This window comes from Pelodiscus sinensis, chromosome 31 (assembly GCF_052426305.1).
Source record: "Pelodiscus sinensis isolate ZL-2025 chromosome 31, ASM5242630v1, whole genome shotgun sequence".
Classification (NCBI taxonomy): Eukaryota; Metazoa; Chordata; order Testudines; family Trionychidae; genus Pelodiscus; species Pelodiscus sinensis.
Genome location: NC_143082.1, coordinates 1,265,982 through 1,283,378, shown reverse-complemented (window position 1 = coordinate 1,283,378; position 17,397 = coordinate 1,265,982). Strand labels below are relative to the sequence as shown.

Genomic DNA, 17,397 nt, shown 5'->3' with positions numbered 1-17,397 from the left:
AAGCCCAGCCACCAGCAGGCCCCCCTGCCCCACTGGGTTCTAGAGCAGACCCCCCCACGGCCCACCGTGGCACTGCTTGAACCCCAGGGGTGGGCGGGCCCCTCCCCCAGCCTTGCGGGGGGCACGACTGGACCTGGGGCTCAGCCGAGCACTTGGACAACTAAGGGTCGGGGGGAGCCGGGTGGGGACACCGAGCAGAGACCCCCGGGCCCCGCTGCTGCTCCAAGGCCCCATGGAGACGCCGCCCAGAGGGATCCGCCGGCTCCGTGAGACCAGAGAGGAGCGGAAATAGGCCCCCGGTCCCAGAGCCCCCCCCGGCCAGAATCCTCCCCCCGTGAGACCAGGGAGGAGTGGAAATAGGCCCCCGGTCCCAGAGCCCCCCCGGCCAGAATCCTCCCCCCGTGAGACCAGGGAGGAGTGGAAATAGGCCCCCGGTCCCAGAGCCCCCCCCCCCCGGCCAGAATCCTCCCCCATGAGACCAGGGAGGAGCGGAAATAGGCCCCCGGTCCCAGAGCCCCCCCCCCCCGGCCAGAATCCTCCCCCCGTGAGACCAGGGAGGAGCGGAAATAGGCCCCCGGTCCCAGAGCCCCCCCCGACCAGAATCCTCCCCCCGTGAGACCAGAGAGGAGTGGAAATAGGCCCCCGGTCCCAGAGCCCCCCCCCGGCCAGAATCCTCCCCCCGTGAGACCAGGGAGGAGCGGAAATAGGCCCCCGGTCCCAGAGCCCCCCCCGACCAGAATCCTCCCCCCGTGAGACCAGGGAGGAGCGGAAATAGGCCCCCGGTCCCAGAGCCCCCCCCCGGCCAGAATCCTCCCCCCGTGAGACCAGGGAGGAGTGGAAATAGGCTCCCGGTCCCAGAGCCCCCCGGCCAGAATCCTCCCCCCGTGAGACCAGGGAGGAGCGGAAATAGGCCCCCGGTCCCAGAGCCCCCCCCCGGCCAGAATCCTCCCCCCGTGAGACCAGGGAGGAGCGGAAATAGGCCCCCGGTCCCAGAGCCCCCCCGGCCAGAATCCTCCCCCCGTGAGACCAGGGAGGAGCGGAAATAGGCCCCCAGTCCCAGAGCCCCCCCGACCAGAATCCTCCCCCCGTGAGACCAGGGAAGAGCGGAAATAGGCCCCCGGTCCCAGAGCCCCCCCCCCCCGGCCAGAATCCTCCGCCCGTGAGACCAGAGAGGAGCGGAAATAGGCCCCCGGTCCCAGAGCCCCCCCCCCCCCCCGGCCAGAATCCTCCCCCCGTGAGACCAGGAAGGAGCGGAAATAGGCCCCCGGTCCCAGAGCCCCCCCCGGCCAGAATCCTCCCCCATGAGACCAGGGAGGAGCGGAAATAGGCCCCCGGTCCCAGAGCCCCCCCCCCGGCCAGAATCCTCCCCCCGTGAGACCAGAGAGGAGCGGAAATAGGCCCCCGGTCCCAGAGCCCCCCCCCGGCCAGAATCCTCCCCCCGTGAGACCAGGGAGGAGCGGAAATAGGCCCCCGGTCCCAGAGCCCCCCCCCGGCCAGAATCCTCCCCCCGTGAGACCAGAGAGGAGCGGAAATAGGCCCCCGGTCCCAGAGCCCCCCCCCCCCCCGGCCAGAATCCTCCCCCCGTGAGACCAGAGAGGAGCGGAAATAGGCCCCCGGTCCCAGAGCCCCCCCCCCCCCCCGGCCAGAATCCTCCCCCCGTGAGACCAGGGAGGAGTGGAAATAGGCCCCCGGTCCCAGAGCCCCCCCCCGGCCAGAATCCTCCCCCCGTGAGACCAGAGAGGAGTGGAAATAGGCCCCCGGTCCCAGAGCCCCCCCCCGGCCAGAATCCTCCCCCCGTGAGACCAGAGAGGAGCGGAAATAGGCCCCCGGTCCCAGAGCCCCCCCCCCCCCCGGCCAGAATCCTCCCCCCGTGAGACCAGGGAGGAGCGGAAATAGGCCCCAGTCCCAGAGCCCCCCCGGCCAGAATCCTCCCCCCGTGAGACCAGGGAGGAGCGGAAATAGGCCCCCGGTCCCAGAGCCCCCCCCCCCCCCGGCCAGAATCCTCCCCCCGTGAGACCAGGGAGGAGCGGAAATAGGCCCCCAGTCCCAGAGCCCCCCCCGGCCAGAATCCTCCCCCCGTGAGACCAGGGAGGAGCGGAAATAGGCCCCCGGTCCCAGAGCCCCCCCCCGGCCAGAATCCTCCCCCCGTGAGACCAGGGAGGAGCGGAAATAGGCCCCCGGTCCCAGAGCCCCCCCGGCCAGAATCCTCCCCCATGAGACCAGGGAGAAGCGGAAATAGGCCCCCGGTCCCAGAGCCCCCCCCCGGCCAGAATCCTCCCCCCGTGAGACCAGGGAGGAGCGGAAATAGGCCCCCGGTCCCAGAGCCCCCCCCCCCCCCCAGCCAGAATCCTCCCCCCGTGAGACCAGGGAGGAGCGGAAATAGGCCCCCGGTCCCAGAGCCCCCCCGACCAGAATCCTCCCCCCATGAGACCAGGGAGGAGCGGAAATAGGCCCCCGGTCCCAGAGCCCCCCCCCCCCCCGGCCAGAATCCTCCCCCCGTGAGACCAGGGAGGAGCGGAAATAGGCCCCCGGTCCCAGAGCCCCCCCGGCCAGAATCCTCCCCCCGTGAGACCAGGGAGGAGTGGAAATAGGCCCCCGGTCCCAGAGCCCCCCCCCCCCGGCCAGAATCCTCCCCCCGTGAGACCAGGGAGGAGCGGAAATAGGCCCCCGGTCCCAGAGCCCCCCCCCGGCCAGAATCCTCCCCCCGTGAGACCAGAGAGGAGTGGAAATAGGCCCCCGGTCCCAGAGCCCCCCCGGCCAGAATCCTCCCCCCGTGAGACCAGGGAGGAGCGGAAATAGGCCCCCGGTCCCAGAGCCCCCCGGCCAGAATCCTCCCCCCGTGAGACCAGGGAGGAGTGGAAATAGGCCCCCGGTCCCAGAGCCCCCCCGGCCAGAATCCTCCCCCCGTGAGACCAGGGAGGAGCGGAAATAGGCCCCCGGTCCCAGAGCCCCCCCGGCCAGAATCCTCCCCCCGTGACACCAGGGAGGAGCGGAAATAGGCCCCCGGTCCCAGAGCCCCCCCGGCCAGAATCCTCCCCCCGTGAGACCAGGGAGGAGTGGAAATAGGCCCCCGGTCCCAGAGCCCCCCCCCGGCCAGAATCCTCCCCCCGTGAGACCAGGGAGAAGCGGAAATAGGCCCCCAGTCCCAGAGCCCCCCCGGCCAGAATCCTCCCCCCGTGAGACCAGAGAGGAGCGGAAATAGGCCCCCGGTCCCAGAGCCCCCCCGGCCAGAATCCTCCCCCCGTGAGACCAGGGAGGAGCGGAAATAGGCCCCCGGTCCCAGAGCCCCCCCGGCCAGAATCCTCCCCCCGTGAGACCAGGGAGGAGCGGAAATAGGCCCCCGGTCCCAGAGCCCCCCCCCGGCCAGAATCCTCCCCCCGTGAGACCAGGGAGAAGCGGAAATAGGCCCCCAGTCCCAGAGCCCCCCCGGCCAGAATCCTCCCCCCGTGAGACCAGAGAGGAGCGGAAATAGGCCCCCGGTCCCAGAGCCCCCCCGGCCAGAATCCTCCCCCCGTGAGACCAGAGAGGAGCGGAAATAGGCCCCCGGTCCCAGAGCCCCCCCCCCGGCCAGAATCCTCCCCCCGTGAGACCAGGGAGAAGCGGAAATAGGCCCCCGGTCCCAGAGCCCCCCCGGCCAGAATCCTCCCCCCGTGAGACCAGAGAGGAGCGGAAATAGGCCCCCGGTCCCAGAGCCCCCCCCCCCCGGCCAGAATCCTCCCCCCGTGAGACCAGAGAGGAGCGGAAATAGGCCCCCGGTCCCAGAGCCCCCCCGGCCAGAATCCTCCCCCCGTGAGACCAGGGAGGAGTGGAAATAGGCCCCCGGTCCCAGAGCCCCCCCCCCGGCCAGAATCCTCCCCCCGTGAGACCAGGGAGAAGCGGAAATAGGCCCCCGGTCCCAGAGCCCCCCCCGGCCAGAATCCTCCCCCCGTGAGACCAGGGAGAAGCGGAAATAGGCCCCCGGTCCCAGAGCCCCCCCGGCCAGAATCCTCCCCCCGTGAGACCAGGGAGAAGCGGAAATAGGCCCCCGGTCCCAGAGCCCCCCCGGCCAGAATCCTCCCCCCGTGAGACCAGGGAGGAGCGGAAATAGGCCCCCGGTCCCAGAGCCCCCCCGGCCAGAATCCTCCCCCCGTGAGACCAGGGAGGAGCGGAAATAGGCCCCCGGTCCCAGAGCCCCCCCCCAGCCAGAATCCTCCCCCCGTGAGACCAGGGAGGAGCGGAAATAGGCCCCCGGTCCCAGAGCCCCCCCGACCAGAATCCTCCCCCCATGAGACCAGGGAGGAGCGGAAATAGGCCCCCGGTCCCAGAGCCCCCCCGGCCAGAATCCTCCCCCCGTGAGACCAGGGAGGAGTGGAAATAGGCCCCCGGTCCCAGAGCCCCCCCCCCCCCGGCCAGAATCCTCCCCCCGTGAGACCAGGGAGGAGCGGAAATAGGCCCCCGGTCCCAGAGCCCCCCCCCCCCCGGCCAGAATCCTCCCCCCGTGAGACCAGGGAGGAGCGGAAATAGGCCCCCGGTCCCAGAGCCCCCCCCCGGCCAGAATCCTCCCCCCGTGAGACCAGGGAGGAGTGGAAATAGGCCCCCGGTCCCAGAGCCCCCCCGGCCAGAATCCTCCCCCATGAGACCAGGGAGGAGTGGAAATAGGCCCCCGGTCCCAGAGCCCCCCCGGCCAGAATCCTCCCCCCGTGAGACCAGAGAGGAGCGGAAATAGGCCCCCGGTCCCAGAGCCCCCCCGGCCAGAATCCTCCCCCCGTGAGACCAGGGAGGAGCGGAAATAGGCCCCCGGTCCCAGAGCCCCCCCGACCAGAATCCTCCCCCCATGAGACCAGAGAGGAGCGGAAATAGGCCCCCGGTCCCAGAGCCCCCCCGGCCAGAATCCTCCCCCCGTGAGACCAGGGAGGAGTGGAAATAGGCCCCCGGTCCCAGAGCCCCCCCCCGACCAGAATCCTCCCCCCGTGAGACCAGGGAGGAGCGGAAATAGGCCCCCGGTCCCAGAGCCCCCCGGCCAGAATCCTCCCCCCGTGAGACCAGGGAGGAGCGGAAATAGGCCCCCGGTCCCAGAGCCCCCCCGGCCAGAATCCTCCCCCCGTGAGACCAGAGAGGAGCGGAAATAGGCCCCCAGTCCCAGAGCCCCCCCGGCCAGAATCCTCCCCCCGTGAGACCAGAGAGGAGCGGAAATAGGCCCCCAGTCCCAGAGCCCCCCCGGCCAGAATCCTCCCCCCGTGAGACCAGGGAGGAGTGGAAATAGGCCCCCGGTCCCAGAGCCCCCCCGGCCAGAATCCTCCCCCCGTGAGACCAGGGAGAAGCGGAAATAGGCCCCCGGTCCCAGAGCCCCCCCCGGCCAGAATCCTCCCCCCGTGAGACCAGGGAGAAGCGGAAATAGGCCCCCGGTCCCAGAGCCCCCCCGGCCAGAATCCTCCCCCCATGAGACCAGGGAGGAGCGGAAATAGGCCCCCGGTCCCAGAGCCCCCCCCCGGCCAGAATCCTCCCCCCGTGAGACCAGGGAGGAGCGGAAATAGGCCCCCGGTCCCAGAGCCCCCCCCAGCCAGAATCCTCCCCCCGTGAGACCAGGGAGGAGTGGAAATAGGCCCCCGGTCCCAGAGCCCCCCCCGACCAGAATCCTCCCCCCGTGAGACCAGGGAGGAGCGGAAATAGGCCCCCGGTCCCAGAGCCCCCCCCAGCCAGAATCCTCCCCCCGTGAGACCAGGGAGGAGTGGAAATAGGCCCCCGGTCCCAGAGCCCCCCCCGGCCAGAATCCTCCCCCCGTGAGACCAGGGAGGAGCGGAAATAGGCCCCCGGTCCCAGAGCCCCCCGGCCAGAATCCTCCCCCCGTCTTCCATCCAGCGGCTTTCGCCAGGGCCAGGAGGCGGCTGCCGAGGTGCCGCGGCCGTGGGGCAGGGATGGGGGGTGCGTCTATAGGAAGGGGAGGGGGGAAGGGCGGCCAGGACCTCAGGAAGAGGCTCTGGAGGAGCCGTGGGTCCCACTGCCACGGCCGGCTGGGCCGGGTTTCTTGCGGCGCGAGGGAAGGAGGCGGCTCCGGATCCCAGGCCTGGGCAGTGCCCGGGGCCCTCGGCGCATCCTCGGGCTGGGCGCCTGGGCTGGCTCAGCAAGGCCCTGCCGTCGCATCACCTGCTCCTCGGCCCGCGCTCGCCCTGCCTCGCCCCGGCACCCGACGGCCAGGCCACAGCTCAGCCCAGGCAAAGGGCTGGGCAGGGCAGGGTTATCCAGAGGGGCCCCGGCCTCAGTCAGCTCAGCCTGACGGGCCCTGATCTCGGGGGGTCTGGGGGGCGCCCGACGGGCCCTGATCTCGGGGGGGTCTGAGGGCGCCCGACGGGCCCTGATCTCAGGGGGGTCTGGGGGCGCGCGACGGGCCCTGATCTCGGGGGGGTCTGAGGGCGCCCGACGGGCCCTGATCTCAGGGGGGTCTGGGGGCGCGCGACGGGCCCTGATCTCGGGGGGGTCTGAGGGCGCCCGACGGGCCCTGATCTCAGGGGGGTCTGGGGGCGCGCGACGGGCCCTGATCTCAGCCGGGGTCTGGGGGCGCCCGATGGGCCCTGATCTCGGGGGGGTCTGGCGGTGCCCGGTCTGTTGGGCCCTGATCTTGGGGGGGTCTGGGGGCGCCCAACGGGCCCTGATCTCAGCCGGGGTCTGGGGGCGCCCGATGGGCCCTGATCTCGGGGGGTCTGGGGGCGCCCGATGGGCCCTGATCTCGGGGGGGTCTGGCGGTGCCTGGTCTGATGGGCACAGCCAGGGCCTCGGCGGCTCTACCAGAGTATATTTAACCAGGCAGCTGCCAAGGATGGAGCTGGGACTTTGGGGGACTCTTGGCTGTTGGGGTGCAGGAGGCCAGGCAAGTCTCGGGGCATGGGGAGGCGCCACGCCCGGCAGCGGACACGCCTGGCTCCTTCCAGGGGATGCCTGCGCTGGGCAGGTGCCTGCCTGTGAACCCCCAGCGGGCGTCAGCACATCTGAGCTCTGTCTGAACCAGGCCCAGGAGTCCCTGCTCCCGCCCCTCCCCCAGGGACTCCTGGGGACTTGGGGGTGCCCCCTTGGGCAGCAGCACCTGGAGGCCCCGGCCCTGCCCAAGGGGCCCTGGCCCTGGGTCACAGCTGCTCAGCCAGAGCCAGGGGAACCCAGGAGTCCGGAGTCCCCACCGGGCCCTTGCGGCCTGTTCCGGGGCCCCGCGCTCTGCTGCCGACACTCACACCGAGACGAGTATCCCCCATGTACCCCGGCACCCCGCCCCCGCCCTCGTTACTGCGCCGTAAACCTTCCAGCACCACAGCCTCAGCTGCAATTAGCAAGCGCAGAGCAGGGGGCCCCAGGGCCGTCCCGCACGGCCTCACCGGGCAGCAGACGCCGGCGAATAATTCATTCGTTAACAACACTGCGCTTCCGGGGGGCGGGGCAGTGGGGCACCACTCGGCCGAAGGGCGGCTGGCCTGGGGGGGCTGACCAAGCTGTGGGGGGAGGGGGAGCTAGGAAACACTGATGGGGTCTGAGCTCCCAACGAGCACTCCGGGGGCCGCGGGCTTTGGATGCAGGATCCATTGCACCAGGCACAGAGCCTTGGAGCAAAGAAGTAACTCAGCAGGCAGCAGCAGAAGGCTGTTATCCTGCCGCGGCCAAGGGCTGGCAGTAGTAGCGGGCTGTTATCCTGCCGCGGCCAGGGGCTGGCAGTAGTAGTGGGCTGTTATCCTGCCGCGGCCAAGGGCTGGCAGTAGTAGAGGGCTGTTATCCTGCCGTGGCCAGGGGCTGGCAGTAGTAGCGGGCTGTTATCCTGCCGCAGCCAGGGGCTGGCAGTAGTAGCGGGCTGTTATCCTGCCGCGGCCAAGGGCTGGCAGTAGTAGAGGGCTGTTATCCTGCCGCGGCCAAGGGCTGGCAGTAGTAGCGGGCTGTTATCCTGCCGCAGCCAGGGGCTGGCAGTAGTAGCGGGCTGTTATCCTGCCGCAGCCAGGGGCTGGCAGTAGTAGCGGGCTGTTATCCTGCCGCGGCCAGGGGCTGGCAGTAGTAGAGGGCTGTTATCCTGCCGCGGCCAGGGGCTGGCAGTAGTAGCGGGCTGTTATCCTGCCGCGGCCAGGGGCTGGCAGTAGTAGAGGGCTGTTATCCTGCCGCGGCCAGGGGCTGGCAGTAGTAGAGGGCTGTTATCCTGCCGCGGCCAGCGGCTGGCAGTAGTAGCGGGCTGTTATCCTGCCGCGGCCAGGGGCTGGCAGTAGTAGAGGGCTGTTATCCTGCCGCGGCCAGGGGCTGGCAGTAGTAGAGGGCTGGTATCCTGCCGCGGCCAAGGGCTGGCAGTAGTAGAGGGCTGTTATCCTGCCGTGGCCAGGGGCTGGCAGTAGTAGCGGGCTGTTATCCTGCCGCGGCCAGGGGCTGGCAGTAGTAGAGGGCTGTTATCCTGCCGCGGCCAGGGGCTGGCAGTAGTAGCGGGCTGTTATCCTGCCGCGGCCAGGGGCTGGCAGTAGTAGAGGGCTGTTATCCTGCCGTGGCCAGGGGCTGGCAGTAGTAGCGGGCTGTTATCCTGCCGCGGCCAGGGGCTGGCAGTAGTAGCGGGCTGTTATCCTGCCGCAGCCAGGGGCTGGCAGTAGTAGCGGGCTGTTATCCTGCCGCGGCCAGGGGCTGGCAGTAGTAGAGGGCTGTTATCCTGCCGCGGCCAGGGGCTGGCAGTAGTAGCGGGCTGTTATCCTGCCGCGGCCAGGGGCTGGCAGTAGTAGAGGGCTGTTATCCTGCCGTGGCCAGGGGCTGGCAGTAGTAGCGGGCTGTTATCCTGCCGCAGCCAGGGGCTGGCAGTAGTAGCGGGCTGTTATCCTGCCGCAGCCAGGGGCTGGCAGTAGTAGCGGGCTGTTATCCTGCCGCGGCCAGGGGCTGGCAGTAGTAGAGGGCTGTTATCCTGCCGCGGCCAGGGGCTGGCAGTAGTAGAGGGCTGTTATCCTGCCGCGGCCAGGGGCTGGCAGTAGTAGAGGGCTGTTATCCTGCCGCGGCCAGCGGCTGGCAGTAGTAGAGGGCTGTTATCCTGCCGCGGCCAGGGGCTGGCAGTAGTAGCGGGCTGTTATCCTGCCGCGGCCAGGGGCTGGCAGTAGTAGAGGGCTGTTATCCTGCCGCGGCCAGGGGCTGGCAGTAGTAGAGGGCTGGTATCCTGCCGCGGCCAAGGGCTGGCAGTAGTAGAGGGCTGTTATCCTGCCGTGGCCAGGGGCTGGCAGTAGTAGAGGGCTGTTATCCTGCCGCGGCCAGGGGCTGGCAGTAGTAGCGGGCTGTTATCGTGCCGCGGCCAAGGGCTGGCAGTAGTAGAGGGCTGTTATCCTGCCGTGGCCAGGGGCTGGCAGTAGTAGCGGGCTGTTATCCTTCCGCGGCCAGGGGCTGGCAGTAGTAGCGGGCTGTTATCCTGCCGCGGCCAGGGGCTGGCAGTAGTAGCGGGCTGTTATCCTGCCGCGGCCAGGGGCTGGCAGTAGTAGAGGGCTGGTATCCTGCCGCGGCCAAGGGCTGGCAGTAGTAGAGGGCTGTTATCCTGCCGTGGCCAGGGGCTGGCAGTAGTAGCGGGCTGTTATCCTGCCGCGGCCAGGGGCTGGCAGTAGTAGAGGGCTGTTATCCTGCCGCGGCCAGGGGCTGGCAGTAGTAGCGGGCTGTTATCGTGCCGCGGCCAAGGGCTGGCAGTAGTAGAGGGCTGTTATCCTGCCGTGGCCAGGGGCTGGCAGTAGTAGCGGGCTGTTATCCTTCCGCGGCCAGGGGCTGGCAGTAGTAGCGGGCTGTTATCCTGCCGCGGCCAGGGGCTGGCAGTAATAGCGGGCTGTTATCCTGCCGCGGCCAAGGGCTGGCAGTAGTAGCGGGCTGTTATCCTGCCGCGGCCAGGGGCTGGCAGTAGTAGTGGGCTGTTATCCTGCAGCAGACATGGGCTGGCAGCCGTGGTGGGCACTTCTCCTGTGGCAGGCCAGCAGTAGGAGGCGATGTGACACGGGACACACGGCCAGGGGTGGCACAGCCATTTTCTGCCAAACTGGTGCCGGATGCTGAGCCGACGGGGGCAGAGGCCGGGCCGGGCAGCCTGGGGAACGTGCGAAAGGCAGGCCTGGCAGCTCCGCGGCCGACAGGGCCATTGCAGGGCTTAACGGCCAGTGCGAGTGTCACCCGGGAGTCCCCCAGCTGCTGTCCCACAATGCCCCACGGCCCTGCACGGTGAAGCCCCCTGCACGTGGGCACAGGCCAGAACTGCCCCACCCCGGAGGCCAGCGGTGAGGTTCGGAACCCCCCTGCGGGGGCCCCTTGGGTGCAGCCGCCAGGCCCGGGAGCAGGCGTGCGGGGCCGCACGGGGAGCCGGACGCACCAGGACTCACCGGGTCTTGCCAAGCAGCAGAGCCAAACGCTGCAGGGCCTGGCTGGCCTTCGGGCCCGGCCATCCCGACTCCCGCCCTCTGCCCACCTTGGGGAGCTCTGTGGGCGCCGCGCGGCCACAGGCGCATGCGCCCGTCTTACTGAACAGGCCCACGCTCCTGTCGGTCCGGGTGCCCCCGCCCTCCCGGGGCCACGGGGTTTCCCATCGCTCAGTCCAGCCCTATTTTTGGAGAACCAAAGCCTGTCCCAGCGGGCAGCAGAGGCAGCGGGGCAGCCAGAGCCCACGGGCCTGCCTGTGGGCAGCAGCCCCACAAAAATCACGGCTTCGGGGACCCCCCAGGCCTCCCTAGGAACGTGCAGCCGGCCCCTCCCCACTGCAGGGCCACTGAGCGGCTGCTCCAGGCCCTGCTGCCTCCGGCCAGGCTGGGGCACCAGCTCTCCCGGACCAGAGGCCAGGAATGGCAGCGGAGTCTGGCCTGTCCGGTCGGACGGGGGGGGCCCTCGTGACCCCGGCCTGGGTGGGCTCAGCCCAGCACCCCCCCAAAACCAGTCCCAGCGCCACTGTGCGGGAGAGACCAGCCCAGCTCCGGGAGCTCTGGCCGCTGGAGGTGGGAAAGTCCCACGCGGGTCTGTGGGATTGTGAAAGTGACGGTTCCTGGGCAGCATTTTGAGATGAGAAAGTGGCATGCTGGGAATTTAGCCCTGGCTCCCGGAGACCCCCGGGCAACTCAGCCCAGCATCCCCTGGCGCCGGGAGGGAGGGAACGGGCCAAACCGGCGCCGTGCGGGGCTTTGCTGCGTGTGCTCTGCACTGCTGGCGCCCCGGGCCGGATTCTGGCCTCAGCGACGCTGGAGCCTCTCCGGCTGCTGGGGGAGAATGACTCTGGCTTTGCACCGGTGTCATGAGACCCGGGCTCCTGCGTCTCCGGCGCGGGCGGAGGTGTTCCCGCTTGCTATGCGGCGCGCAGCCGGCTTGCACACGAGCCAGGGCCCTGCCGTGCAGGGGAGACTCCAGCCACGGAGCTGCTGAAGGAGGAAAACTTGGGCTTTTCCAGCACCGCCGCAACGTCCCCCTCCCCACACCGGGCTGCCGAGCCGGTGGGAGCAGAGCAGCCCTGATCCAAGGGGATGCCTGAGGGACTGATCCAGCCAGCCAGGCTTGGCAGCGTTACCCAGTGGGGGGATCCACCCTGAATGCCAAGTAAACAAACAAACCCAACTCCCAGCACACCAGGGGTGGGCCCCCCGCCCGGAGACATGGAGCTGGACCCCGGCGCAGCAACATCAGTCACAGGAGAGATGCCCAACGCGCACACCCGGCCCTGAAGGGGGGGCCATGCTGCAGATCCCAAAGCAGAGCCCTGTGCTGACCCCCGTGCGCAGGAAAGCATTGGCGCACGGAGCAACAGGCTGTGCCTCTTCCAGCCGACTGTGCCTATGGATCGCAACTCCCCCAGCCGACTGTGCCTACGGATCGCAACCCCCCCTAGCCGACTGTGCCTACGGATCGCAACCCCCCCAGCCGACTGTGCCTATGGATCGCAACTCCCCCAGCCGACTGTGCCTACGGATCGCAACCCCCCCAGCCGACTGTGCCTATGGATCGCAACTCCCCCAGCCGACTGTGCCTACGGATCGCAACCCCCCCAGCCGACTGTGCCTATGGATCGCAACTCCCCCAGCCGACTGTGCCTACGGATCGCAACCCCCCCTAGCCGACTGTGCCTATGGATCTCAACCCCCCCAGCCGACTGTGCCTATGGATCGCAACTCCCCCAGCCGACTGTGCCTACGGATCGCAACCCCCCCTAGCCGACTGTGCCTATGGATCTCAACCCCCCCAGCTGACCGTGCCTACAGATATCAAACCCCCCCAACCGACCGTGCCTACGGATCGCAACCCCCGCCAGCCAACTGTCACTATGGATTTCACACACACACACACACACACACACACACACACACACACACACACACAGAGTTAACTATCCCCAGAGATTTCTCTGTCTCACACACCAGCTGACTGTCCCTATAGACATCACACACACAGTCAGACACACATGCTGACTGTTCCTATGTCATACACACATATTGACTGTGTCTATGGATGTCACACACACACACACACACACTGTCCCTACAGGGCACATCTCACACACACACACACAAACACACACACACACACACACACAGTCCCTATGGGGCTCATCTCACACACACACACAGAGTCCCTATGGGGCTCATCTCACACACACACACACACACACACACACACACACAGTCCTTACGGGGCACATTGCTCTCTCTCTCTCTCTCACACACACACAGAGTCCCTATGGGGGCGCATCACACACACACACACACACACGCTGTCCCTATGGGGGCACATCACACACACACACACACACGCTGTCCCTACAGGGCACATCTCACACACACACACACACACTGTCCCTACAGGGCACATCACACACACACACACACACACACACACACACACTGTCCCTACAGGGCAAATCACACACACACACACACACACACACACACACGCTGTCCCTACAGGGCACATCACACACACACACACACACACACACACACACACACACACGCTGTCCCTACAGGGCACATCACACACACACACACACACACACACACACACACACACACACACACACGCTGTCCCTACAGGGCACATCACACACACACACACACACACACACACACACACACACACACACACACTGTCCCTACAGGGCACATCACACACACACACACACACACACACACACACACACACTGTCCCTACAGGGCAAATCACACACACACACACACACACACACACACACACACACACACACACACGCTGTCCCTACAGGGCACATCACACACACACACACACACTGTCCCTACAGGGCAAATCACACACACACACACACACACACACACACTGTCCCTACAGGGCACATCACACACACACACACACACACACACACACACACACACTGTCCCTACAGGGCACATCACACACACACACACACACACACACACACACACACACACACACTGTCCCTACAGGGCACATCACACACACACACACACACACACACACACACACACACACACACTGTCCCTACAGGGCACATCACACACACACACACACACACACACGCTGTCCCTACAGGGCACATCACACACACACACACACACACACACACTGTCCCTACAGGGCACATCACACACACACACACACACACACACACACACACACACTGTCCCTACAGGGCACATCACACACACACACACACACACACACACACACACACGCGCGCGCGCGCTGTCTCTATGGGGCGCAGCTCACCCCCGGGCTCCGGCCCCCCCCCGCCCCATGTGGCCCGGCTCGGCGGGGCTGCGGCAGCGGGCGGGTCCCGGGGCGGGGGCTGCGCTTACCTCGCTGGCCCGGCTGAGCGCGGCTCCCGGCTCCGCGGCTGCGCCCCAGGCCGGCGGAGCGGCCCCCGCCCGTGGTGCTGCGGGAGGCGCTGGGCAGCGGCCGGGCCGGTCCCTCCCCCCCCGCGCGGCGCAGGGATGGAGACGGGCGCGCAGATTCCGGCGCGGGAGCAGCGCAGCGAGCGCGGGCGGCGGCGGGAGCCAGCAAGCGGCTGGGCGCGGAGAGGGTGAGCCCCGCCAAGGGTCCCCCCCGCCAAGGGTATCCCCGAGGCTCCGCCCCCGCCAAGGGTATCCCCCCAGGTTCCCCCCCCCCACCAAGGGTATCCCCGCCCAGCCTCCCCCCCTCCCCGCCAAGGGTCCCCCCCGCCAAGGGTATCCCCGAGGCTCCGCCCCCGCCAAGGGTATCCCCCCAGGTTCCCCCCACCAAGGGTATCCCCGCCCAGCCTCCCCCCCTCCCCGCCAAGGGTCCCCCGCGCCAAGGGTATCCCCGAGGCTCCGCCCCCGCCAAGGGTATCCCCCCAGGTTCCCCCCCCCACCAAGGGTATCCCTGCCCAGCCTCCCCCCTCCCCGCCAAGGGTCCCCCCCCGCCAAGGGTATCCCCCCAGGATTCCCCCCCCCCTCCCCCCGCCCCCCCCCCCAAGGGTCCCCCCCCCCGCCAAGGGTATCCCCCAGGCTCCGCCCCCGCCAAGGGTATCCCCCCAGGTTCCCCCCCGCCAAGGGTATCCCCCAGCCCAGCCCCGCCTCCCCCCCTCGCGCCAAGGGTATCCCCGAGGCTCCGCCCCCGCCAAGGGTATCCCCCCCCCGCCTAAGGTCCCCCAGCCCTCCCCCCCCCCCCCCCGCCCCGCCAAGGGTATCCCCCGCCCAGGCTCCTCCCTCCCTCTGCCAAAGGTCCCCCAGGCTTCCCTCCCAAGATGTCCCCCCCCAGCCTAGGGTATCCCTGCCCAGGCTCCCCATCGTCAAGGGTCCCCCAGGCTGCCCCCTTGCCAAGGAATATCCTCCAGCCAGTCCACCTGCCCCCAAGGCTGCACCAGGAGGGCCGGGACAGGTGATACAAGGGGCCCAGGCATCTGACCCCCTAACTCTCCCATTCTGCAGCTGCGGGGGGGGGGGCTCACTCAGCTCCCCTCTGCATCTGGGTTCAGCTGGTGCCCATGCAGCAATGGTGGGGGTGGTATTACACTGGCTGCCCATCCCCACGGCCTCTGGGCTGCACATGCCCTCGCCAACCATGGTACCGGGGCTAGGCCCTCACTCTCCTCGGCTCTCTCCCCCAGCACTTTGCCGAGCAGGCCAGCCCCACCGCAGGAGAGCGGGGCCGTGGTTTCCCCATGGCCCCCCGGGTCGCTAACCAGGCCAGGCGCTGGGTCTGAGAGTCGCTGTTGGGGCCCTGCCTCACCCAGACACATCACCCGCTGTACAAGGGAGAGATGGGGGTGAGGGATCTACTGCCCCCTGCCCTGCCTTCCCCAAAGGAAGGGGCTCTGAGATGTCCAGAGCCCCCCAGGGCGAAGGCCACTGGTTTAACTTCCCACCACAAAAGAATTCCTCTACATGGAGTCACGCCTGCCTCAGTTTCCCCATCTGAAAACAGAGGACTCAAAACCTTCCTCTGCTTTGCCCATGTCCCTCGTAAGACCGGCGTGGAAAACACCTGGCCCCGCGCAGCCCTGCCGCCCCACTACCAGGATACGGGATGTGTGAGAGAGGGCTATAAAACCGCGAATGGTGCGACGACAGGGTAAAGAAGACGCCATTTTCCCATAATACCGAGTCCAGGGGGCCAGCGGGTTACAGAAGCCTCAGGTTCACTACAGACGAGAGGAAACCCTTTTCCCCACAATGCACGATTAGCCTGTGGAACTCATTGCTGGGGGATGTGCAGCGCCCAAAAGCATAACTAGGCGAGAGAAGGGGCTAGAGAAGTTCTTGGAGGACAGAGCCCTCGGTGGCTATGTAACCCCAGGCTCTGGGGACCCTACCCTTCTGGCCGACATCACCAAGGAGATGGGGGGATCTTTACAAGGGCCTGGTCTGTACGTCCCCCTCGAAGCTCTGGTACCGACCCTGGGCTGACCCATTCCAGCAGGCCCCGTGCTCCCAAGTAATAACGTCATTCCCCGGCGAGAACGGGAGAGGGCCAGGAGTGAGTGGGAGGGACACTTGCCTGGGTTACCCCAGCCCCAAAGCCGGTTCCTCGATTTGTCTCAAGCACCCCGAGGGCATTTTCCATCCCAAACCCACCAGCCCCGAGAGGCCGGACGGGGTTTTCCGTTGGTACAAGTGACAATCGCTTTTCTTCTCGTGGTTTTTCACCCCTTCCCGTGTTGCTGCTGAAAAAGGCCGGTGGCTGGGAATAGCAAAACCTCCCCACGTGGGGAAGGTCTGGGAGGCTCTCGCTGAGAAGGGGAGAAGTTAGGGACGCCCATTGGGCTTGGGGGAGACCAGCTGTGACGTCGCGGGGGGCGTCTGCCTGGGACCCAGAGCGCTCTCACCCCCCGGACTGGCCCGACACCTGCTCCCAGCCTGAGCAGACACGGCAGAGGGAGGAAGGGAGGCAGGACGGCCACCTGGCTGGGGCTGGGTCAGTCGCTGGGCGGGCGGAAGGGGGGACGGTTTGAGACAAGGAAGGGGGTGAAGCCCCCCCCAGAGGACTCAGGCTCTGCCCTGGCTCCCGTGTCAGCGCCCAGCCCCCGCTACGTCGTGTCTCTGAGAACCAATAACCCTGCTCGACTGGCCGGCGGAGTCACGTCTGGCTGCGGGCGGGGGGGGGGGGCTCCCTGACGCGCCGTCACACCCGCCACTTGCCCAGGTTTCAAACCGAAATGTGTCCCCGCGCTCCCTTCTCTCTGGCATGCCCTGGCATGGCTGGGACACGCCCCGCACGGCCAGCACATGCTCTGCACAGCCGGGACATGCCTCACACGGCCGGGACACGCTCCAGTGGCTAGGACACACCCTGCACGGCCGGGACACGCTCCTGTGGCCAGGACACACCCTGCACGGCCGGGACACGCTCCTGTGGCCGGGACACACCTCACATTGCCGGGACACGCCTTGCACGGCCAGCACACGCTCTGCACAGCCGGGACATGCCTCACACAGCCGGGACATGCTCCAGTGGCTAGGACACACCCTGCACGGCTGGGACACGCTCCTGTGGCCAGGACACACCCTGCACGGCCGGGACACGCTCCTGTGGCCGAGACACACCTCACATTGCCGGGACACGCCTTGCACGGCCGGGACATGCTCCTGCGGTCGGGACACGCCTCGCACGGCCGGGACACGCCTCGCACCACCGGGACATGCTCCTGCGGCCGGGACACGCCTCGCACGGCCGGGACACGCCTCGCACCACCGGGACATGCTCCTGCGGCCGGGACACGCCTCGCACGGCCGGGACACGCCTCGCACCACCGGGACATGCTCCTGCAGCCGGGACACGCCTCGCACGGCCGGGACATGCCTTGCATGGCTGGGACACGCTCTTGCGGCCGGCTCCACTCTCCCTTTTAGCTCAGGGATTGAAATCGGGGGCTGCACAGCAGGGAACTCATTGCAGAGTGATGCTTAATGAGCCACCAGGCAATTAGATTATGCAAATCGTCCGAGGGGAGCGAGTGGTTTCTGAGTGCGG

At 67.9% G+C, this 17,397-nt stretch overlaps 1 protein-coding gene across 1 annotated transcript in view; it reads right to left on the bottom strand.

Moving 5' to 3' along the window:
• The window catches only part of PDE4A (phosphodiesterase 4A), a 104,098-nt gene extending 90,318 nt beyond the window's left edge, over nt 1-13,780 (bottom strand). The window contains exon 1 of the mRNA XM_089774804.1: nt 13,764-13,780. The gene's annotated coding sequence lies outside the window, so the exon portion shown is untranslated. The remainder of the gene's footprint in view (nt 1-13,763) is intronic.
• Nucleotides 13,781-17,397: the final 3,617 nt, after the last annotated feature.